At 36.2% G+C, this 26,007-nt stretch overlaps 1 long non-coding RNA gene across 1 annotated transcript in view; it reads right to left on the bottom strand.

Moving 5' to 3' along the window:
- Window positions 1–3,921: 3,921 nt before the first annotated feature.
- Window positions 3,922–26,007, bottom strand: part of LOC128314027 (uncharacterized) — a 46,314-nt gene continuing 24,228 nt past the window's right edge. The window contains exon 4 of the long non-coding RNA XR_008295335.1: window positions 3,922–5,173. This is a non-coding gene — a long non-coding RNA (uncharacterized LOC128314027). The remainder of the gene's footprint in view (window positions 5,174–26,007) is intronic.

Here is a 26,007-nt window from a genome sequence, read left to right as displayed (position 1 = left end):
AAGATGTGTTTAGATCTTTTACCCACTTTTCATTAGATTGTCCATTAAAAAATATTTTTTTAATGTTTATTTTTGAGAGAGAGAGAGAGAGAGAGAGACAGAATGTTAGCAGGAGAGGGGAAGAGAGCAAGGAAGGCACAGAATCTGAAGCAGGCTCCAGGCTCTGAGCTGTCAGCACAGACCCTGACATGGGGCTTGAGCAATGAACTGTGAGATCATGACCTGAGTTGAAGGTGGATGCCTAACCGACTGAAACACCCAGGTGCCTGTGATTGTCCATTTTTTTTAACTATTATTAAGTTTTGAGGGTTTTTATATATTCTGGGGAAAAGTCCTTTTTTCATAATTGTGTAATATGCTCCAAGCCTATGGTTTGTCATTTCATTTTCTTAACAGGGTCTTTAATTTTAAAGAAAAAAATAATTTTAAAGAAGTTCAATTTGTTTCTTTTGTCAATAATTTTGACGTTATATACAAAACCTCTTTGCCTAACCTAATGTCATGCAGATTTTCCCTGGTGATAATTGTTGATTATTCTTGTTTCTTAGTGGAGATAGAGAAGAAGGGCAGACAGTTTCTTGCCTTTTCACATAGCTGCTTTTTCCTACAATACACACTTCCCAGGGCTTGGTTCAAACTTTTCTGTGAGTACACCCCATGCGATTTATGAAGAGGCAGCCTGCACAAGGACATAAGTAATTTCTATGGTCTTTATGGGTTTCTCACTGTTCTGCCAGCCAACACTCACCTTTACAAATTTTTCAAATGTACTAGTTTAACTTTTTTTTTAACTGTATCTGGTTCCTGTCTATCTAAAGTGAGTGAATGCTTGCTCTCCTGTCTCCCTGTAGGCACCATCTCTCTTTAGATGTTTGGAACTATGCATTGGACCTCAGCTCTATGATGGGCTCAAAAAAGTTATAGTTTTGAAGTTAATCTGTCTCTTTTTTGTTGCAAGTGTAGGTGTGATCTTTTACTTTTGTGTCTCATGTGGAAGATGTAATTACCCACAACCATTTTTAAGAAACCAGATTCCCTGATGTCCTATAAATGAAAAATACTAGCCAAAAATATGTTTAAAAAGAACAGTAAGGTAATAGTTTCCTTCAAACATATCAAAAGTTACCTTATTATGTTTTAAATAATATTTACTATGTTACATAGCTACCTTAAATAAAACAGTGTGATTTTGGTAGAGAAATAAACACAAGATCAATGGAACAGAATTGATTTTTCAGAAACAGATTATAAATATGATAACTTAATACATAATGAAGAAGATATTTCAAATCACTGAAGACACACATTGTTTACTAAAAGATTTAGGGACAATTGGATATCCATTAGAATAATAAATTACATTTTCTAGATCACAACATTCACAATAGATTCCAAATCTACTAAGGATCTAAATATAAGGGAAACTAACAATAAAGGTATTACATGTATGAAATTATGGGAAAATGTTTTTGTAATCTTGGCATGGAAACACTATAAGGAAGACACTACAAAGAAAATGATTGACAATTCTAACCAACTAATATTTAGAAATGTCTGCATAACATAAAATACCATATATAGAGTTTTACAAACAGGTACAGGACAGGAGGAAATATTTTCTTTTATTAACTTTTTCTAATTAGTAAGAAAATTAGTATGAAAACTGCCAATTAGGCAAATAAAATAATTGGCAAAAGATGTAAAATGACAATTTGCAGAACTGAAATGGCCAATAAGATGTTCAACTTCCTAACAATCAGGGGGAAGGGGGAATTAAAATGATATCAGTTTTTTTTTATTTAAAAAAATTTTTTTTAACGTTTATTTATTTTTGAGACAGAGACAGAGCATGAACGGGGGAGGGGCAGAGAGAGAGGGAGACACAGAATCCGAAGCAGGCTCCAGGCTCTGAGCTGTCAGCACAGAGCCCGACGCGGGGCTCGAACTCACGGACCATGAGATCATGACCTGAGCCGAAGTCGGCCGCTTAACCGACTGAGCCACCCAGGTGCCCCAGATATCAGTTTTCACTGAAAAGAATGGTGATGAACAATTTTTGTTGATGACCATGAATGGACATGGAACTTTTATGTACCCTCAATGAGAGAGTATGTTTAAAATGCCTTTTAGGAGGTTAACTGAGCAGTATCATTCAGACTGTAACATATTTTTCTAAAAGCCTGAGTTCTTTTGGTCACAAGAAACAAATCCTATTTAAACTTGCTTGTGCCATTCAAACAAATTATTGACTCTTTCAACTGAAAATTTCAGTTGAAAGGAATTGAGCAAGGGAACATTGGCTTTATGTAAGGCTTGACCTGCAAGCACCCATTTCCTTCTGATTCTCAGCTCGCCCTTCTGTCCTACGTTTGCCTCCGACTATGATACTAAGATGGTGTTATAAGTTGAATTATGTCCTCAAAATGCATATGTTGAAGTCCTAACCCTAAATATCTCAGAATATAAACGTATTTGGAGATAGGGTTTTTAGAGAAGTAATTAACATGAGGTTTCCAGAGTGGGCCCTGATGCAGTATGATTGGTATCCTTACAAGAAGCGAAAATTTAGACACAACTCACACAGAAGGAAGACAATGTAAAGACCCAGGGAGAGGATAGCTATCTACAAACCACGAAGAAAGGCCTGAGGCAGATTCTTCCTTCATAGTCTTCACAAGGAATCAATTTGCCGACACCTTGCTCTTGGACGCCTAGGCTTTGGACCACTGAGAAAATAAATTTCTGTTATTTGTGCCACCCAGTTTGTGGTATTTTGTTATAGCAGTGCTAGCAAACTATTACAGATAGCATGGACATCTTCCAGGTCTATATAATTTCTGTACATGTACAGTAAGAAAGAATAAGTATCTCAGAATTGGTATCAAAATCCTTGAATTTTATTTTTATTAGAACCGTTATAAGACATGTGCCATCCTCTAGGTTAATCATTGTTGTGATCAGAGGTATTAAATGGGTTCATTGCCTTAGCCTGTCCTAAGATCCACTTCTACTGTAGTCTGATGCCCCAGTAGCAAAGAGCTTGAATGGAATATGAGAACTCCTGCAAATGGAGGAGCAAGGAATGGATGCCAGGTAAATGCCTTCTCTGTTTTCCATTCTTCAACTGCTCTCCTCACTAACAAAAGGAAATAGTGGTATATATGTCCAAAAGGCCTGTATGAGCTTTTTTATTAGGCCATTCATTCTTATAATGAAAAAGTCAGATCAACCTCAGTGTCAGCCAGTAGAATGACTGGCTCATCTGTGATGAAACCACAGAATATCGGATTAGCATACCTTCTATGCAAATGTTAAAAAGAATGGGCTGTATTTACATGGCTTTTAATGGAAAGCTCTGTATGACCAAAATAAAAGATGTGAGTTGTGCATAATATTTATAGAATGATGATAATTACAAAAACAAATTATATTTCTGAATATACATATAGGTATGTATATAAATTGTTTTAATGTGTAGGATACCTACCTAACTGGCAACAGTGGTTATGTCAGAAGAAGCGTGTAGGGTTAGGAAGAGTAACTATGGGGACTTTGGCTTTGTGGAGGGTTTTCTGGCTATTTATGGGAATACGTTCAGGTAATTAGTACTTGTAAGATTAAAAAATAAAGTGCTTAGTATCATATCTTGAATCTAGAGAGCACTTAGTAAATATTAACAGTTATTATTATTACCAAGGATAGGTGAGAACTTCCCAGTCACATTCCTACTGACAAGTATAAATTAGACCAGGGAAAACAGCTTGGCAAGAGGGCCAGATGACATATATATAATGTGTACATGTGTGTATATAAATGCACAGTATAAGTGTAGAAAGTCCTTCACCAAGCTGGTAACTATAATTACCACTGGGGGGTAATGAAATAGGGAGGAGATGAAGGCAGATTTCATTTTTATTCTAACTTTTATATTTTTTAGCTGTTCATAAACACGCATCATTTTAGTATTATTTGTAGTAATCAAAATTAATCTTCTGTAATCCCTGGTTTGCTTCTATAATCTATATCTTCATTGATGTAAAAACTAATCCCAGCAAGGGAGAACAATTTGCAAAAGCATTTATTTGAGTCCTGTTTGTGTTCCTATATTCTGGGCAATTGAATGAGAATGAGGATTGTTTGTCAAACCAGGACCAGCTGGGATGCTCTGGCTGACTCCCAGGCGCAACTGTGAAGAAACGGATATTGGGTGCTCTCCCACCTCGTCAGGAGCAGCATTTCTCCTGTCTGCTCTTGGCACCCCCTAGCATCCTGTGCCCTGCTAAGGTGTTAACTGACAACTGACAGATTTTACTAAGAGCCTACTCTTCTCAGTAGTATTTGCATTTTAAAAGTTGACTTAAAAACTTGAAAAAAAATAAAGCAAAATTCAACAACAAAAAAACACACAAACTTCTGAGATTTGAGGCATGAAGTTCCTTCACAATAGCAAGTTCATTCCACAAATCTCTCATCTTTAAAGCAGATAAACAAATGTTCTCCTGACATCTGAGTTCCCATTAGCTACCATCTTGTGGTGATACATTTTTATGCAAAATTTACTATAGAACAGTTCATTGTGGTCATTCTACAACCACCCAATCAGTACAACTCCAAAGTAACGTGGCTTTCACCTTCTTTCCTGAAACTGCTCTCTTTAATGTGCCATCATTAAGATCTAATTGCCAGTTTGAGGGACTTTTTTTCAATTTAATTCAGTACTCTCTAGGAGAGAGGTGTTAGCATGTGTCACAGTTTTTAATTTGTCTGTTTATCTGTCCCCCCACCTTAATAGGGAGCTTCTTATGTCTGAATCTCTGATCCATTCATCTTTGTATCATTGTTTTCTTTACAACACTTAGCCCATGATAATGCTAAAAATAGATATACCACCTGATACCTGCTGGAAGATTGGATGATTTGGGAAGCCCAGTGCTGATCACAGAGGAGGCATGAATGAAGAAAGTGCAAAAACACGACAGGTGTGGGAGGTTTAGACTGAGGATATAATTTAAGCAGGTAAATTCTCCTCGCAGCTCTTCCAGGATGCTACTGATCCATTCTTCAGGTGGCCTCTGATTATACAAATTAGGAAGACATGTAGGTTCAGCCAGTGCAGGAAGCAAACCTCATTGAGGTTTGACTGCAACACAGGAGTTTCATTTCCATCATGACACTGGGTAAAATATAGGAATGAGAGAGGAGAAGAGCGTTATTCCAAAACAACAGCAAGAAAGTAACTTCAGTGTCCAAGGTATTATTCATACATTACTTTTATCCTATCCCTAACAAAACAGGCCAGGTCTCTTCAATACTGTAAATATACTTAAATATTAAAGCAGTAGAATTGAAGATGGCTTTAAGTCACTTTTAATGACCTTCCAAGCAAGTCCCGAGCTCTGTGGAAGAGGTAGGTGCAGGGTTCAGCTTTGAATGTGAGTTTTCAAAATGCTGTAATAAAGACTACCACTTCTGAACATTATTCCACACAACCCCCCCCCCCATCTCCTGTAGGTTCCTATTGTTTTCGTCTCTAAGGTGCAGATCATGTTTGGGTTTGTTCTGGGAAGGGATAATGGGTGGGAGGAGGGAGGACTTCTCTAGGTCTGCACACAGGTGATAACTATGCTAAGATACACTGACTGTCTTTCTCTGAACACTTCTGAATTTAGAATAATTGTAACTTTAGCCTGCTTTGTGACAGAAATAAAACCATTGTAATAGAAATGTGTCATAAGATCAATGTCTTCTACTTCTAAAACAAACATCTTTCCTATGCCTCTGTGTTTGTTTTGCCTTTAGAAGTTGAGTCCTTTATCAAACAGTAGGAGACTATTATCTGGTGATAATGTATTTTGATTCTATTGCTGTTCTCTCAAAACTGGTTTTCTCTGGGCCCATCTTTCTGGTATATTTGTTTAATGACATGTTTAAAAATCTTTGTAAGAGATGTATTACAGTGACAGATATTTTATATTGCCAACATAAACCACAACCTTCAAGGTTGAAGATAAACTCCATCCTGGTCTCAACTACTATATGCTTTAAAGCCCTTAGCTGCTTTTCAAATGCTGGCATAGTTGTCGATCATTCTGTATCATGCTTATAGTTTGTGTGAGGAAGCCATTTGTTAAATTGCAGCCTTCTAAACTCAAAGAACATTCACCAAATGCTTTCAGATAAAATGCCACCTTATTCTGTAAATACTGGGAAACTTGCAAGGAGAAGAAATACCTGAGGGAAACAAAAATTATGGGAGAGAGAAGAATCAATACATTTCTCCATTCTCTGTTAAACTTTTGATAACTAAAAATATCACTTAATTCTGTTTTCTATGCATTTTTGTTATTCTAGATAGAACAGCTGCCACACTGGTGGACTCTGTTAGGATTTCTTCGTATTCCACCGCTCTTTCCCCTCCTTTTGGTAGACCCTACTGTTCTCTCTAGACAGAGGCTTCAGGATGGCAGAGATACTGAATGGTAAGTGAATATTCCTCCCCCCACCCCCACCCCCTTAACAATACTACCAGTCCCCTGCTCTACATTGCTGATAGCTGGCCCCAGCAGTCCCATAAATTTTCACAATTCTTCTTTGTACTAACACTTCTCATCCTGTTATTTTAGTCAAATATGCAGAAGACTGAGACTGAGCTTACCTCTGAAGTACCAACTCAAATGTTTATCATTTATTTCCTTTCTTTAACCTACAGGATTGAAGTCCATGGTTGCCAACCAAGAGATAGCACATGTGCACTAAATAGTGTGTGAAAACTTAGTAACTATTACATCTCAGAATGCATAGTATGTATATTTATATGTCATATGATATAAAACTATTATTTTCAGTGTATGTTTACAGTAGGTAAAGCAATATGTGACAAGTTAATAGCTTCTATGTTCAGAGGTGGGAATTGCAAATCATCTCAGAGGAGAGTTCTCATTATGGGAAGATTTACTTCAGTGATTCTTTTTAGTCAAGCAGTTGTAAAGCAAGAAAGTCCTATTGTTCTGGAGGAATCTTGCAATAGAAGCATTTTTTGGCACCTATTTGTTTTCAGAGTTGTCTTTTGAGAGAAAGATGACCAGAAGCCAGGATATCGTCTGGTAAGAATGAATGTAATATCCTGGCTCTTATCCTTGAGATTAGAAATTAAGGAAACCTATACGGGTGGGCTAAAGTCACCCAGTCTGTCTTAGTCTATGTGGGCTGCTATAACAGCATACTGTAAACTGGGTGGTTTATAAATGATAGAAATTTAGTTCTCACAGTTACAAAGGTGAGGAAATCTGAGATCAAGTCTCTACAGATTAGGTGTCTGGGAATAGGGTGCTTACTGGTTCACAGACTGTCATCTTTTCATTATATCCTCACATGACATAGGGGTTGAAGGAGCTCTCTGGGTCTCTTTTTATGAGGAAAATAATCTCCTTTATTTTAATTTTTTAAGCATAGTTGAAAATTTTATATTAGTTTCAGGTATACAAAATATAAAATAGTGATTTGACAACTCTGCAGGTTATGCTATGCTTACCAAATGTGTACCAACCTTCTGTCACCACACAACAGTATTACAATACCATTGACTATATTCCCCATGCTGAACTTTTTACCCCCATGACTTATTCATTCCTTAACTGCAAGCCTCTATCTACTACTCTTTTACTGCTTTTTAACCATCCCTCCCACTACCTTCCTATAGCAACTACCAGTTGTCTGTATTTGAGTTTGTTTCTACTTTTTGTTTGTTTTTTAGATTCCACATGTAAGTGCAATCATGGTATTTGTTTTTCTCTGACCTATTTATTTTTTTTAGTATAGATATATATGTTACCTTTGTTTCAGAGGTATAATATAGTGATTCCATAACTTTATACATTACACTGTTTTCACCGCAAGTTATTTCACTTACCTTAATGCCTTCCAGGTCCATCCATGTTGTCACAAATGGCAAGATTTCATTCTCTTTTATAGCTATAGTCCACATCTTCTTTATCCACTTATATATCAGTAGATACCTAGGTTGCTTCCATATTTTGGTTAATGTAGATAATGCTTCAATAAACATAGTGGTGCATATATCTTTTTTTTAATGTTTATTTACTTTTGAGAGAGACAGAGACAGTGACAGAATCCAAAGCAGGTTCCAGGCTCTGAGCTGTCAGCACAGAGCCCAATATGGGGCTTGAACCCATGAGCCACAAGATCATTACCTGAGCTGAAGTCAGAAGCTTAACCAACTGAGCCATCCAGGTGCCCCACATATATCTTTTTGAATTAGTTTTTGTTTTCTTTGAGTAAATACCCAGTACCGAACTTATTGGATCATATGGTATTTCTATTTTTATTTATTTTTTTATGAAATTCTACTGTTTTCCACAGCAGTTGCACCAATTTACATTCCCATCAACAATGCACAAGGGTTCCTTTATTTTCACATCTTCGCCAGCAGTTATTTCTTCTCTTTTTGATACTAACCATTCTGACATGTGTGAGGTAAATCTCATTGTAGTTCTGACTTGCATTTCCCTGATTATTAGTGATGTTGAACATATTTTTATGTTTGTTGGCCACCTGTAAGTCTTGGGAAAAATGTCTATTCAGGTCCTCTGCCCATTTTGTAACAGATTGTTTTTTGCTGTTAAATAAGTTGTATAAGTTCTTTATATGTTTTGGATATTTAACCCCTTATCAGATATATCATTTGTAAATATCTTTTTCCTTTCAGTAGGTTGCCTTTTGATTTGTTGATGGTTTCCTTCACTGTGCAAAAGCTTTTTATTTTTGTGTAATCCCTATCATTTAATTTTGCTTCTGTTTCTCTTGCCTTGGGAGACAGGTCTAGAAAAATGTTTCCATAGCCAATATCAAAGAAATTACTACCTATGTTTTCTTCTAGGAGTTTTATGGCTTCAGGTCTCACATTTAAGTCTTTAATCCATTTTGAGTTTATTTTTGTGTGTGGTGTAAGAAAGTAGTCCAGTTATATTCTTTCGCATGTAGCTGTCCAGTTTTCCCAACATCCTTTTTTGAAGAAGACTGCCTTTTCCCCAATATTTTCTTACCTCCTTCCTCATAGATTAGTTGACCACATAACTGTGGGTTTATTTCTGCATTCTCTATTTTGTTCTATTGATCTATGTGCCTATGTTTTTGCCACTACCATACAGTTTTGATTACTATAGCTTTCTAGTGTATCTTGCAATCTAGAATTGTGGTAACTCAAGTTTTGTTCCTCTTTTTCAAAATTGATTTTGCTATTCGTGGTCTTTTGTAGTGCCAAACAAATTTTAGGATTATTCTAGTTCTGTGAAAAATACTATTGGTATTTTGATAGGGATTGCATTAAATCCCAGATTGCTTTGGGCAAAACATTTAAACAATAGTCATTCTTCCAATTCATGAGCATGATGTATGTTTTTGTGCCATCTTCAATTTTTTTTTTTTTGTCAGCGTCTTATAGTATTCAGAGTACAGGTCTTTTACCTCCTTGGTTAAATTTATTTCTAGGTGAATGGAATTATTTTCTTAATATCTCTGATATTTTGTTATTACTATAGAGAAATGCAACAGATTTCTGTATATTAATTTATTACCCTACAACTTTACTGAATTTATTTATTATTTCTAATAGTTTTTTGGTAAAGTCTTTAGGAATTTCTATGTATAGTATCACATCAAGTGCAAATAGCAAAAATTCTACTTTTCCCCTCCCAGTTTGGTTGTCCTTTATTTCTTTTCCTTTTCTGACTGCTGTGACTAGGACTTCCCATACTGTGTTGAATAAAAGTGGCAAGAGTGGACATCTTTGTCTTCTTTATGATCTTATGAAAAAAGCTTTTGGTTTCTCAACATTGAGTATGATATTAGCTGTGGGTTTGTCATAACCTTTATTATGTTGAGGTATATTTCCTCTAAACCCACATTATTAAGAGTTTTCCTCACGAATGGATGTTGTATTTCATTAAATGTTTTTTCTGCATCTATTGAAATACAATTTTTATCCTTCTGTTAATGTAGTGTGTAATGTTGACTGATTTATGAATATTGAGCCATCCTTGTATACCCAGAATAAATCCCACTTGATCATGTTAAATGATCCTTACAATGTATTGTTAAATTCAGTTTGCTAATATTTTGTTGAGGATTTTTGCATCCTTGTTGGTCAGGGATATCGGCCTATAGTTTTTTTTTTTTTGTGGTGTCTATGTCTGGTTTTGTTATCAGGGTAATTCTGGTTTCATAGAAAGTGTTTGGAAGCTTCCCTTCATCATCTTTTTTTTAATATTCTGAAAAGAATAAATGTTACATCTTCTTAAACATTTAGTAAAATTCACTTGTGAATCTATTTGGTTGTGGACTTTTGTTTTTTCGGAGTTTTTTGATTACCAACTTAATTTCATTTCTATTTACTAATCTTTTCAGTTATTTTGGAAAACTGTTTCTAGAAAATTATCCATTTCATCTAAAATTTCCAAATTTGGCACATAATTTTTTATAGTAGTCTCTTAAAATCTCTTAAAATTTCAGTGGTGTTGATTGCTTCTATTTCATTTCATATTTTATTTATTTGGGTCTTCTCTCTTTTTTAAATGTTTATTTATTTTTGAGAGAGAAAGACATAACATAGAGAGAGAGAATGAATCTGAAGCATGCTCCAGGCTCTGAGCTATCAGCACAGAGCTTGATGCAGGGCTCAAACCCATGAGATCATGACCTGAGCCTAAGTTGGACGCTTAACCCACTGAGCCACCAGATGCCCCTCTCTTTTTTCTTGATGAGTCAAAGGTTTATCAGTATCATTTACCTTTTAAAAGAACCAGGCTTTTGGTTTTGTTATTCTTTTCTATTTTGTTTGTCAATTTGGTTTTTGTTCTCAATTTCATTTATTTCTGATCTGATCTTTATTATTTTCTTCAATTAACTTTGGGCTTTGTCCTTTTTTTGTTGTTGTTCTTTTAGTTATAAGGTTACACTGTTTGAGTTTTTTGTTTCTTGAAATAGGCTTGTATTTCCGTATGCAATATTTCCCTTTTAGAACTCTTTTAGGTGCATCCCAAAGATTTGGATGGTCATGTTTTAATTTTCATATGATATTATGCATTTTTTTATTTCTTCATTGACTTTCAGTTGTTCGGCTGCATGTTGTTTAATCCAGGTTTTCCTGTGAACAATTTTCCAGTTTTTCCTGTGAACAATTCCTAGTTTCATACCCTTGTGGTTGGAAAAAAAAAAAGCTTGATTTGATATCACTTCTCTTAAATTTATTGATTGGTTTTGTGGCTTAACAAGTCATCTATCTATTCTAGAGAATGTTTCATGTGCTCTTAAAGAGAATGTGTTTTCTATAATTTTTAGATGGAATGTTCTACATGTATCTATTAAGACTATCTGGTCTAATGTGTCATTGAAAGCCTCTGTTTCCTTATTGATATTCTGCCTGGATGATCTATCCATTGATATCAGTAAGACGTTAAAGTCCCTTATTATTGTATTACTGTCAATATTATTGTATTATATGCTGTTAATAGTTGCTTTACATATTTGGGTGCTCTAGTGTTGGCTAGATAGATATTTACAATTGTAAAACCCCTTGTTGATTTCATCCCTTTATCATTGTTGTAAAGTCTTTTGTCTGATAGAAGTATTGCTATCCTGCTTTTTTTGTTTCCATTTGTATGGAATATCTTTTTCCATCCCTTCAGTCTGTATGTATCTTTAGATCTGTAGTGAGCATATGCCTGGGTCTTGTTCTTTTTTAAAAAATATCCATTCTGTCACCCTATGTCTTTTGAGTTTGATTATATATATATATATATATATATACACACACATGTATATTTTGATTATATAAATATATACATATATATGTATATGCTACTTTAAAAAATTGTTCTTTGGTTGTTTTTTGTATTTCTTCTTCCTTTTTCTCTTGCTCTCTTTCCTTGTGATTGATAACTTTCTTCAGTGTTACACTTGGCTTCCTTTCTATTTTTTGTGTATCTAGTATAGTTTTGGTTTACATTTACCATGAGTTACGTATATAACATTCTAGGAATATAGTATTCTTTATTAGGTTTTTGGTCCTTTAAGTTTGAACACACGTTAAAGGTACTTCATTTTTATTCCCTCGTCCACATTTTATGTATTTTATGTTATATTTTACATATTTTCTTTTATATGTTATCTTAAATAACATTTTAGATACAATTGCTTTTATTACTTTTGTCTTTTAACCTTCTTACTAGTTTTTTTTTTTAACGTTTATTTATTTTTGAGACACAGAGAGACAGAGCATGAACGGGGGAGGGGCAGAGAGAGAGGGAGACACAGAATCGGAAGCAGGCTCCAGGCTCTGAGCCATCAGCCCAGAGCCTGACGCGGGGCTCGAGCTCACGGGCTGTGAGATCGTGACCTGAGCCGAAGTCGGACGCTTAGCCAACTGAGCCACCCAGGCGCCCCACTTACTAGTTTTTAAAATATTGATCTACTACCTTTACGTTGCTGATGAACTCTGTTACTTTTGTTAGTGATGAACTCTGTTACTTTTGTTAGTCTGGGACCTCTATTGCTTCTCAGTCTTTTGGTGAAGATCAAGTATAGTCTGGAGAACTCTATCTCTCCTTCAATTTGAAGTGATAACCTTGCCTGGTAGAGTAATCTTGGTTGTAGGTTCTTTTCCTTTCAGCACTTTAAATATATCATGCCACTCCCTTCTACTCTGCAAAGTTTCTGCTCAAAATCAGCCGATAACCTTAAGGGGTTTCCCTTGTTCATAACTAGTTATTTCTCTCCTGTGCTTTTCAGAGTCTCTCTTTATCTTTAATCTTTGTTATTTTATTTTTTTTATTAAAAGTTTATTTAGGGACACTTGGGTGGCTTAATCAGTTAAGTGACCAACTTTGGCTCAGGCTATGTATGATCTTGCGTTTCTGGAGTTTGAGCTCTGCGTCGGGCTCTGTGCTGACGGCTCAAAGCCTAGAGCCTGCTTCAGATTCTGTCTCCCTCTCTCTCTGCCCCTCCACTGCTTGTGTTGTCTCTCTCAAAAGTAAATATTAAGAAAAAAAAATTTTTAAAAGTTTGGGATGCCTGGGTGGCTCAGTCAAGCGTCCAACTTCAGCTCAGGTCATGATCTCACCATTTGTGGGTTTGAGCCCTGCGTCAGGCTCTGTGCTGACAACTCAGAGCCTGGAGCCTGCTTCAGATTTTGTGTCTCCCTCTCTCTCTGCCCTCCCCCACTCACGGTCTGGCTCTGTCTCTCAAAAATGAATATCTTTTTAATTAAAAAAATTTAATTTAAAAAACTAAAAAAAAATTTTTTTTGAGAGAGAGAGACAGAGAATACCAAGCAGGCTCTGCACTATCAGGTTAGAGCCTGACATGGGAGGCTCTCACAAACTGTGAGATCACGACCTGAGCTGAAATCCAGTCAGATGGTTCACTGACTGAGCCACCCAGAGGCCCCAAGCTTTGTTATTTTAATTAAGTATCTTGGTATAGTGCTCCTTGGGTTCCTCTTGTTTGGGATTCCTTGTGTTTCCTGAACCTGGATGTCCATTTCCTTCACCAGGTTAGGAAAGTTTTAAAAATTATTTCTTCAAGTTTTCTGCCTCTTTACTTGAGGTAGTGCAAAAGATCCCTTAATATATCCTCATTTTTAAAATCCTTTTTTTTCCTTTTTGTTGTTCAGCTTGGGTGTTTCCCATTACTTTCTTCCAGATCACTTATCCATTCTTCTGCATACTCAAATTCACTATTTATTCCTTCTGGTATATATACATTTTTTATTTCAGTGTCTGCAATTTTCAACTCTGGTTCTTTTTATATTTTCTGTCTTATTATTGAAGTTCTGAGTTCATCTACTCTACATTCTTGGGAATATCTTTATTACCATTAATTTTAACATGTTATCATGTAGATTATATCCATTTCATTTTCTTCTTTTTCTGAGGTTTGTCTTGTTCATTCTTTTGGAGTGTGTTCCTCTCATTTTCTTTAACTTTCTTCTTTTGTTTCTATGAATTAAGTGCAACAGCTACTTCTCTTAAATGCTCAATACTGTGAAGTAATGATCTTGTTCATGGTCTTCCCTTGTGTAGACTGTGTGCCTCGTGACTTTGGCTGACTGGAGCTCTGCCTGTCATGGGCTTGATGTCCAAGGGAATTACAACTGGGGCCACCACTGTTAGAGGGACAGAGATGAAGTGAGCATGGCCAAAGGAAGTCCCAGGGCTCTTGGCACAGAAGGCTTCTTGACATGACAACTGAAACTTTAGTGGACAGGGGCTGGGGTAGTCCTGCTACTCTCTGTATAAAGGGAGCCCTGGGAGGACAGCTGAAACTAAACTAGGTACAAGGGGGAATCCAGGGACTCTCCACCCAGAGGGTGCCCTAACAGAACTGCTGATGCTTGTGTAAGTATAAGTTGGATGGTTCTGGAACACTCTTTGCAGGGGGTGCTCCTGTGGGACAGTTGGAGCCAAGACAGGCATGGGTTGGAGGTTTTCGAGGGCACTTTGCTCAGGGGATGCCTTATGGAGTAGCTGGAGCCATGCTGGGTGCAGGCCAGGAGTTCCTGGGATGTTCTGCACAGGGCTACCCTGGTACATAATCTGGAGCTGAAATTTTCCTGGGGTGCTGTATACTGACGGTTCCCTGGAAAGTTGTCTGGAACCAAAGGGTATGGGCCTAGAGCATTCTGGAGTACTTTAGATTTGTATTACCTTAGCAAGATATCTGGAGCCGCAGTGAGGACTGCCCAAAGGTGTCCAGGTGTGTGCCACCCTGTGGCAGCCTTGGAGGGATGGCTGGGGCTATTGTAGGCTAGTAATTTTTTGGTAGGCCAGCTCTAGGGTAAGCCAGATACTGCTCTTGACCCTGGTATCAAAGTGGAAGGGAGCTATAAACTGTAGTCACTCCAACCCAGTGAAAGTTTCAGCAGTCTCCAAGCCATTTGAAAGAATTAAGGCTGGGATTTTTATGTTCTAGTTGCTGTTTTAAACCTTGTTTGTTTGTTTGTTTGTTTAATGTTCCAGGACATCCAAGATTGGTGTGGCCTAGAGGCTTGGGCTCGCTGAGGCAGCAGGCCAGCTATGGTATGAGGACCCTACTTCTATCTGTACTATCAAGATGGAGGGGGAACATAAACAGTGGGGCTCACCAGGCCCTCTGACCCAGAGAGAGTTCCAACATCTCCTTAGCCATTTGGGAGGATTTAGGGCTAGTTCTTTTATATTCTAGTTGCCCTTTAATACCATGGCTTTTGTCTGTCCTGGGACACTGGAAAAATCTGCTCATAGTCCCTTGTACTATCCCAACCAACTACAGTTACCAGTGCTAGGTGTAGGGATCCCTTTGTTATCTTGTCTCTATCTCTCTTGCTCTTCTTTAGGTGGTGTTTTGATTTGCAGAATCTCTTCAGCCCTTAATTTTAATTCCAGAATAATTTTCATATAAATAGGTAGATTTGGTGTGTCCATGGAGGTGGTAAGTTCAGGGTCTTCCTATGTCACTATCTTGGGCTCCTCTCTCAGCATTGATCTTTTTTAATGACAGCCCTCATGAACTAATGACCTCTCAAATACTGTCGCTTTGGGGATTAGCCTTTAACATAGGAATTTTGGAGGACATTAACATTCAGCTGATAGCAGAATCCAAGGCTAGTTTATGATAAAGGATACCAAAAGCCCTAGAAGGGTTCTCACTATGAGATAAATGGCTGGTAACCTGATCATAATATGGATCCAGGTGTTTGTTTTTTTTTTTTTTTTTAGATTAGAGCTAGCAAAACATGTTTCTGAGCCAGGATGTACCTGCAGGTATTGGACCCTTTGAGACAAGAAACAGGCCAGCAAGGCCATCACTACATAATGTATTAGTGTTCCTTGTATCAGGGTATCATTTATAGTAACAACCATTTGATACCAATATGGCAATAGCCCTGAACTGATAGGATTTTACAGTTCTCTACCTTGTGTTTCGAATATGGAAAGTGAGCCCCAACATTATTTTATAGGGTTCAGAAGAATTTTCCAAATGGAAGCCTACAGTAATCTGAAGATTAATTGGAAAAATAAGAATTGACTGTATTTGTATATCTAACTTATAAAGTGGGTAATACTACTTATATGTGGATATTACCATGATACCCAATATTCAGATGCATTAGCATTAGTGAATATATAGTCTTTTGACATTTTGTATCTTATTAATTAGCAGATTCCATGTGGGAGTTTGGAAAATTACCGAATTATCTTGGAAATTATATAAGCTTTTCCCATTACTCCTCAAAACTCTTAGATATTAAACAAAATAGCTTTGCTTCATCTGGGTACAGTGATAAGGAAAAGGTCTAGATGCATTCATGCCCAGGGAATGGAGAAATCATATATGAAACAATCAGTGGGAATTTGCTAGTCTTTAAAACCCTTAGAGGGATAGAGGTGACAGGTAACCAGGTATATTTGCTAGAGCTGCCTTAGCAAAATATCCCAGACTGGGTTGCTTAAACAACAAATGTATTTTCTTCCAGTTCTGGAGGTGACATCTTTCCTTGGCATTCAGATGGCTATCTTCTCACTGTATCCTCATATACACAGACCAAGGAATGACCATATGTCTTAATATTTTTTTCTATGGATAGCAGTCATATTGGAATGGGACCTACCCCACATGACCTTGGTGGCAGGCCACAATTCTGCACACAGCACAATAGCTTCAGGAAGATCCAGAGGTTCCTAGCTTTTTCTCCTCTGGACTTGGTGCTCTGTTCTTAGCCCTCAAATCTCTGAAATTTGATCCTGCAGTGTTGGGGCAGGGGTAGTTCAGCTCCTGTTGAATGGTGGAGGAAGACAGGATGGGAGATGAGAGAGAGTCATTAATACATAGAGCTGGTTCAGCCATCCTCAGATCAAAGTGGAAATGACTTTCAACATAGCAACATTTTGCTAGGTCATTATTAGTTTCTTTTAGATGATCTATTTTCTATTTCAGATATGAAATTGGTTAAAATGGCTTTTGTGGGGAGGCTGAGTGTTTTCCACAATAACACAGCATATTCACTAACAACCGAAAGAGACAAATATTAATTATAAACTAGTCACACAGGGAGTCTGCTTGTACACACTTTTTGTTTTCCCTCGGGGCCTATCATAGTGCTTCTTAAATATGTTTTGATGAATTACATTTTGGTTCACCTAGTTTTACAAAATACCTTCAGGCTTCCTCAGGCTGTGCCCAAATGTCTCTTGTAGATGGTCAAGTTTTACAAACCACGGGAGTGATTCATTTTGTTTTGTTTTTTAATTCTGATGGCCATGATTGATCAGCTAGATTGAACAGATTTTTTTTTCATGAATTCATGAAAAAAAATTATACTCTTTTTCTTAACAGAAACAGCTGGTGTCAATGATGCGGATGGCTGAAGTTTTATTTGGAGAACAGCAGTTGGTATAAAAACTCTTCTGCTGCTTGCATTTAAAATACCCCATACAGACACATACCATGGAGAGGATGGCAAGGCTGAAATTTTCTAACATGGTACTTAAACCTAAGTTTAAGGACCAGATGAGCTTGGATTGCACCTGACCATTTTTTTTTCAATTAAATTTTTTCTCTGTTACATGTACCCAAGATTGATCCATTTGTATGTGGACCTTCTGACTTTTAAATGAATAAAATCATTGTATTTCATTTTTAATGAAGGAAGAAGAGAAGAAAATAGGCACAAAAGTCTGAAATAAAAGTTGGGTTAGGCTTCTTCCTAAACTTCATGGGAAATTTTAATCTTAGAAGAGATTGAGAAATTCCCAGGGTGGAATAAGATATTAAAAAATAAGGCATATTGTGGGCCTCTTTAAGGAGGAGAATTAATAATGGTAATAAAATAGCTACAATTGTATACTTGCAATCTGCTAGGTATTTTACAAACTTTATTTAGAAAAATCAAGATCAGAGAGGTTAAGTAACTTCCCCATGTTCACAGAGGTAATGTGTTAAATCAAGAATTTGAACGCAGTCTCTGGCTCCAAAGCTCCTGCCTTTAAGCATCCCCTTAACTATTGCACTATGACATAGGTTGCCTCCAAAATGTCCCTTCTCTAAATTAAGATACCCTTAACCTCCTTTGCCTACTTTTTCCCATACTTTTTGGCTCTATAGTCTATATAACTAACCAGTTCTTGCTTTGAACCTTAGTAAGTTTGAAGAAGAAACTAAGCAAAATATAAGGCTCAGAACCATGGGTTAGAAGCCTGATATGGGAGAGGGAAGATGATGCTGAGTTCTGCTCATCCCATAGACACAGTGAAGGAATGTGTACTCCAACTAAAAGACTGGTACCACAGGTATTCCACAGCTAGTGACAGGCCACATTGATAAGGGAAGATGGAAGAAAATGCACTTGGGAAACAAATCCTCAGCATGAATAACCACAAACAGGAGACTCATCACAAGCACACAGATGAAAGGGGATCAGACCTCACCCTCGGCAACCCCCCAAGCCCTGGGAATGCCAACAGGAAATAGGAGCCCCCATAATATCTGGCTTTAAAAATCAATGCAGCTTAACTTTGGGAGAGCCAGAAACTATAGGAAACCGATACTGCACCCTTAAAGAGCCACATCACTAAATAATTCAGCCTGAGACAGCACAGAAGCAGCTCTTTGAAATGTGCCTGGGTTATACATGAAGGAGATGATTAATTACTAACTTTATCATGTGTGCTAGAGGGGCAGGGACCTTCAGGAAATTTCTTCAGAAGTAAAAGTGCTGGTAGGTACTATTTCTCCTCTCCTCCCCTAGCCTATATAGTTAGGTGCTTGCAGAGCTATCACTAACCCTCTCCATCTGTCTTGCTAGTACCAAGTGCCCCACCTCAACGTCTTCCTGAAGATATCCTCCACAAACCTACCCACTCCCATAGGTGCCCCTCCAAAGTGACTCTCATCATGGAAATCAAGAAAGCTAACCCCACACATCACACCTGCAGTTCCTATGCAAGGACTCTGAGCTGGCTGCACAAATTCTGCATCTTGTTACACCCACAGCTATCACACTGGCTCATTGTAGCCAGCAAGGCTAAAGGCCAGCCTTAACTACCTACATTCCCCAGCAATAGTGGCTTAACCACAGAAGGCAATTATGGATAGCCCCTACTGGGAATACACTTGGTTCTGGTGACCAAAGGGGATTATACCAGAGGACAATTTCTACAAGACCACTACCTTCTAGATCAAGAGATGTAACTGACCTACCTGATACATAGAATACATGCAAAGAGTGAGACAAACAAGATATAGGAATATCACCTAGATAAAACAAAATCATACAAAAAAGAGCTTAAAGGAGATAAGCAATACATCTGATAGAGTTCAAACTAATGGTCATAAAGATTCTCAGCAGACTTGAGAGAAAAGTGGGTGAACTCAGAAGGAACTTCAAAAAAGAGATCTAAAATGTGTAAAAAAAAAAAGAACCAAAGAATTGAAGAATAAATAAAATGAAAAATACACTAGAGGGAATCAACAGCCGATTAGAAGATGCAGAAGGATGGGTCAGTAATCTGGGGAATGGAAAGTAACCAAGATGAACAGCAAAAAGAGAAAAAAAATAACAAATGAGAATAAGTTCAGGGACCACTACTATATCATCAAGCATAATAACATTCACATTATAAAGATCCCAAAAGGAGAAGAGACAGGAGGAGGCAGAAAATTTAGTTGAAGGTATAACAGCTGGAAACTTCCCTAATGTGGGGAAGGATATAGACATCCATGTCCAGTATTCACAGAGAGTCCCAAACAAGATGAACCCAAGGAGATCCACACCAATACACATAAAAATTAAAATTGCACAAAGTACCAATAAAGAGAATTTTTAAAGCACCAAGAGAAAAACTAGTTACATACAAGGGAAACTCCATAGTATATCACCTGATATTCCAGCAGAAATATAACAGGCTAAAAGGAAGTAGCATGATGTAAAGTGCTGAAAGAAAAAACCTACAACCAAGGTTAGCTACAACCAAGTAAAACTAATAAAAGAAAATTATTATGAGAGAAAAAATTACTACTTTTACTATGTTTTTATGTGTAAATAAAATATAAAGCTAGTAGGGAGGTTAAAACACAAAAGTAGTAAATTTAACTACATCTACAATAATTAAGGAATACGTAAAATATAAAGATATAAAATAGGACATATACATAAAATATTGCCCAGTAAAAATTCAGTGCTTTTACAATATGTTCAAACTTAAGTGACTATCAGCTAAATGTAGGCTGCTATACACAAGAGGATGTTATACGTGAACCCAATGGTAACCACAGATCAAAAAACTTTGATACACAAAAATAAATATAAAGGAATCAAAGCATAATACTAAAAGCCACCAAACCGCAAAGGGAAAAAGTGAAGAAGAGAAGAAAAGAACTACAAAAACAACTGTAAAACAAATAACAAAATGGCAGTAAGTACATACATTTCAATAATTACTTTAAATGTAAATGGACTAAATGTTCCAATCAAAAGTAGGCTAGCTAAATGGATTTTTAAAAGACCCATCTATATGCTACTATAAGAGACTCACTTCAGAGCTAAAGACACATACAGACTGCATGGTATGTTTTTTCCTCCTTTTACTCTCAAATATAAAAACCAACCAGGGTAGCCATATTTATATCAGACAAAATAGACCAGAACAAAAATGGTAGCAAAAGACAAAGAAGGAAACAACAATGCCCTTCAAGGATCAGTCCAACTAGAGGTTATACCAGTTGTAAATATCTATGTACCCAACATAGGAGGACCTAAATGTATAAAGCAAGTATTAACAGAAAAACTGACAAACTGATAGTAATAGTAGGGGGCGGTAACAACCTACTTACTTCCATGGATAGATCATCCAGGCATCAAATCAACAAGAAAACTGGCTTTGAATGACACATTGGACCAGGTGGGCCTAATAGATTCATATAGCACATACTATCAGATATAGAATATACATTCTCTTCAAGTGCACATGGATATTATACAAGATACATCATACGTTAAGACACAATTCTAGCTGTAAGAAGATTAAAAGCCTATCATCCTACTTTTCTGAGAACAGTATGAAACTAGAAATCACAGGAAGAAATATGGAATCAACATTATATTGAGACTAAATAACTTACTATTAAGCAGTAAATGGGTCTACCATGATAAAAGGAAATTTAAAAAAACATGGAGACAAACTAAAATGAAATCACAATAGTCCAAAATGTCTGTTAGACAGCAAAAGCAGTTCTAAGAGGGAAGTTTATAGCATTATAGGCCTACCTCAAAAATAAGAAAAAAAATCTCAAATATTCTAACACCCCCCAAAATTTTTTTGTTTAACAACATTAACATGAGCAAAACCCAAAACTAGTAGAAGGAAATAATAAAGATCAGAGCAAAAATAAATATGAGACTACAAAGACACATACCTAAAAGAGCTGGTTCTTTGAAAAGATAAAAAATGTAAAAGAAATTTATACTCATCATGAAAGAAGACTAAAATGAATAAAATCAGAAGTGAAGGAAGAGAAACAACCAGCACCACAGAAGTTACTATGAAAATTTATATGCCAATAAATTGAATAACCTAGAATAAGTGGATAAGTTCCTAGAAACATACAATCTTCCTAAATTGAATTAGGAATAGAAAATTTGAATAGACTGACTACTAATAGTGAAATTAAATCAGTAATCAAAAACACCCAACAAACAAAAGTCCAGGCCAGATGGGTTCACAGGTGAATTTTATCAAACATTTAGAGTTATTATCTATTGTTCTCAAACTATTCCAAAAAGTAGAAGAGGAAGGAAAACTTCCAAATTCATTCTGTGAGGCCAGCAGTACCCGGATACCCAAACCAGACAAAGACACTACAGAGAAAACAGAAGACCCATATCTCTGATTAACACAGATGCAAAATCCTCAACAAAGTATGAGAAAACTGATTTTAACAGTACTTTAAAAGCAATTTTTCACTGCTATCAAGTGGAATTTATTCCAGGATGCAAGGGTGATTCAATATTCACAAATCAATGTACTATATCACATTAATAGGAGAAAGGATAAAACCCATATGATCATCTCAATAGATCCAGAAAAAGCATTTGACAAACTAAAACCTCTATTCATGATAAAAACTCCACAAAGAAAGTTTAGAAGCAACAATTTATTCTCTCCAAACCTCCATTTCTCATATATCAAATGGTGATAATGATGGCTATCACAGAAGTGCAACTCAGAACAATGCATGCTTGCATCTAAGTACTCTTATCTTAAGACATCGGGTTATGCGTTCACTCAGGAACAAGCCAGTCAATACGCAACAGTGTAGAGTTTTGTGTATGAGGTTTGGAAGCCAGATTGTTTTTGACATAGGGTGAGTGAATCTCTCTTTCTGAGCCATAGTTTCATTAACCAAAACCCATGTGTTTTGTAAATAAGCAATGTTGATGTATTGATTCACAGAGAAAAGCTGTCACTAAAGCGGGAGGAATCCCTGTAGTCCATTCCTTCCCGTGAAGTTCAAGACCTATAAAGGGAACTAAGTCTACGTGAAAATTGCTTAAAGAGCTTAAGATTGAGGTAAGAATAATTGGAAGATGTGAAAATTTAATGGCATAACTATAAGATGACCTGATATATCCACCTCAAAATAGTGACTGTTTTGTCACTGACACAGGAATGTTGCAGATACACTGGCCACAATCCATTGCTGGTTATTTCTATATTAAGGAGGGCTTCATAAGTAGGACAGGGGCTAGGGCTAAAGTTTTTGGTTATCCTCTCTCAGAAATAAATAAGTCTGATATGCCCTGTGAATCTTCAGTTTCCAAATTCAATGGCTTCCCATCCTCTCTACACTTGTTTTTTTTAGCTATGATAAAGGAAGAATATCGTTAAAATGTCCACTACTACCCAAAGCAATCTACATTGATAGAGATATCTCAGTAGATAGAGATTCAATGCCATCTCTATCAAATTACCTATAGTATTTCTCATAGAACTGGAACAAATAATCCTAAAATGTGTATGGAATCAGAAAGGACTCTCAATAAACAAAGGAATCTTGAGGAAGAACAAAGCTTGAAGTATTACAATCCATGATATCAAGATACACTACAAAGCTATAGTATTCAAAATAGTGTGGTGCTGGTATAAAAATAGACACATAGATCAATGGAAAGGATAGAGAGACCAGAATGAGGCCCTACTTATATGGTCAATTAAACTACAAAAAGGAAGCAAGGATATACACTAGGGAAAAACAGTCTCTTCAACAAATGGCGCTGGGAAAACTGGACAGCTACATGCAAAATAATGAAACTGGACCACTTTCTTACACCATACACAAAAGTAAACTCAAATGGATTAAAGACTTAAGTGTGAGATTTGAAACCATACAACTCCTAAAAGAAAACATAGGCTGTAATCACTTGAACACTGGCCTTAGCAACATATTTATTATACATATGCCTCTTCAGCCAAGGGAAACTAAAGCAAAAATAAACTATTGGGGCTACACCAAAACAAAAAGCTTTTGCACAGCAAATGAAACAATCAACAAAATGAAAATGCAACCTACTGAATGAGAGAAGATATTTGCAAATGATATTCAATAAATGGTTAATATCTAAAATATGTTTTAAAAAAAACTTCTATAACTGAACACAAAAAAAAACTCCCAAGTAATCCAATTTAACATGGAGAACATGAATAGACATTATTCCAAAGAGTTTATAAGGATAGCCAACAGACACATGAAAAGATGCTCAACATCACTAATCAAGGAAATGCAAATAAAAACTGCAATGAGTTATCACCTTGCAGTGGTCAGAATGACTAGTATTCAAAAGACAAGAAATAACAAGTGTTAGTGTGGATGTGGAAAAAAGGGAACAATTTTGTACTGTCAGTGGAAATATAAATTATTGCAACCACTGTGGAAAACAGTTTGGAGTTTCCTTAAATAAGTAAAAATAGAAATAGCATATGATCCAATTATTCCACTCCTGATATTTACCCAAAGAAAATAAAAACACTAATTTGAAAAGATATATGCACCCCTATATTTATTGAAGGGTTATTTACAATAGCCAAATTATGGAAGTAACCCAAGTGTCCATGGATAGATGAATGGATAAAGAAGATATGTACATACATACAATGGAATCTAACACAGTCATAAATAAAGATGAGATCCTGCCTTTTGTGACCACATGGATGGACCTAGAGGGGATTATGTTAAATGAAAGAACTTGAGATGGAGAATGGCAAATACCATGTGATTTCCCTCATGTGTGCAATCTTAAAACAAATGAATAAACAAACAAAAAGAATCAGAATTATAAATACAGAGAACAAACTGATGATTGCCAAAGAAAAAGGGAATGGGGGATTGGCAAAATGCAAAATGCGGGAAGGGTAGTGGGAGATCCAGGCTTCTAACTATAGAATGAGTAAGTCACAGGAATAAAAGGTACAGCAGAGGGAACATAGTCAATGGTAGTGTAGTAGTGTTTTACAGTGACAGCTACCCTTGTGGTGAGCCTCACATAATATATGGATATATTGAATCACTGTGCTGTACACCTAAAAATAATGTAACATTGTGTGTCAAAAAATTGTATACTCAAAAAAATTTTAAAAAATGATGTGGTCCACACACACATAATGCAGTATTACTCAGCTATAAAGCAGAATATCTTGCCATTTTCAATAACATGGATGGACATAGAGGGTATTACACTAAGCGAAAGAAATCAGAGAAAGACAAATACCATATGATTTCATTTATATCTGAAATCTAAAAAACAAATGAGCAAATTTTTTAAAAAAACAACAAAACAGAAACAATATCATTAATACAGAGAATGTGTGGTTTCTAGAGAGAAGGGAGTTGGGGAGATGGGCCAAGTAAGCAAAGACGATGAAGAGGTGCAAACTTCCTGTTATAAAATAAGTCACCTGGGATGAAAAGTACAGCATAGGGAATATAGTCAATACTACTGTAATAACTGTATGGTGACAGAGAGTAACTACATTTATCATGGTAAGCATAGAATAATGTATAAAATTGTTGAATCACTATGTTGTAAACCTGCAACTCATCAAACATTGTATATCAATATACCTCAATAAAAATAAATGATAAAAATGCTAATTCCTTTTTTCCCCTTTTCCTTATATAACCTTATTATGGAAGCTCACAATTACAAATAAAGTTTCCCTAATGAATGAACCTCTCCTGATAGCTTTCTCTAAATTTGGAACACTTTAAATGATGGAAAAGTTATTTTAACATAAATCAGCTTTTTGGAGCCCAAATTGGTCTCTCTATTATCCCCATACCTTGGTTTCCTCTCTCAAGTCATGCAAACGTAGCATACATTTTATTTCTTCTAAAAATTTCTTAAGAATAATACATAACTTGTTACAGTAAGCATGGCAGAGAGACAGGAGACAACCCTCTTCCTGGTCTCTGAAATTTAATAAAATATCATCACCCTGTTTGGATCTTTTTCATATACAATGATATAAAATGACATTTTCTTGTGTTTTCACATTTTTAGGTCAGTGACATCCTATCTCCTAATTAGTGCTCTGTTGCAGTTGTGTAAATGTAGACACATTCCCTTGGTATTTTACTGATACTTTACTGAAAAGATTATTCTAAGATATTTAAAAGAAAATGTTCTTTATCCTCTTTTTCAATTTTATTAAATTAATTTAAAAAATTAAATGTCACATTAAGAATATGATACAACTACATATCCATTAAAGAGGACTGTGGAGTTTTTTTCAATTTTTTTTAATGTTTATTTATTTTTGACAGAGAGAGAGAGAGACACACACACAGAACATGAGCCGGGGGGGGGGGGGGTAGGGAAGAGACACACACACACATACACAGAATCCAAAGCAGGCTCCAGGCTCCCAGCTGTCAGCACAGAGCTTGACGCAGGACTCAAAC

The sequence above is a fragment of the Acinonyx jubatus genome, chromosome C1 (genome assembly GCF_027475565.1).
Source record: "Acinonyx jubatus isolate Ajub_Pintada_27869175 chromosome C1, VMU_Ajub_asm_v1.0, whole genome shotgun sequence".
Taxonomy (NCBI): domain Eukaryota; kingdom Metazoa; phylum Chordata; class Mammalia; order Carnivora; family Felidae; genus Acinonyx; species Acinonyx jubatus.
Note: the sequence above shows the minus strand (reverse complement) of the source record. Positions and strands in the feature narration are given on the sequence as shown.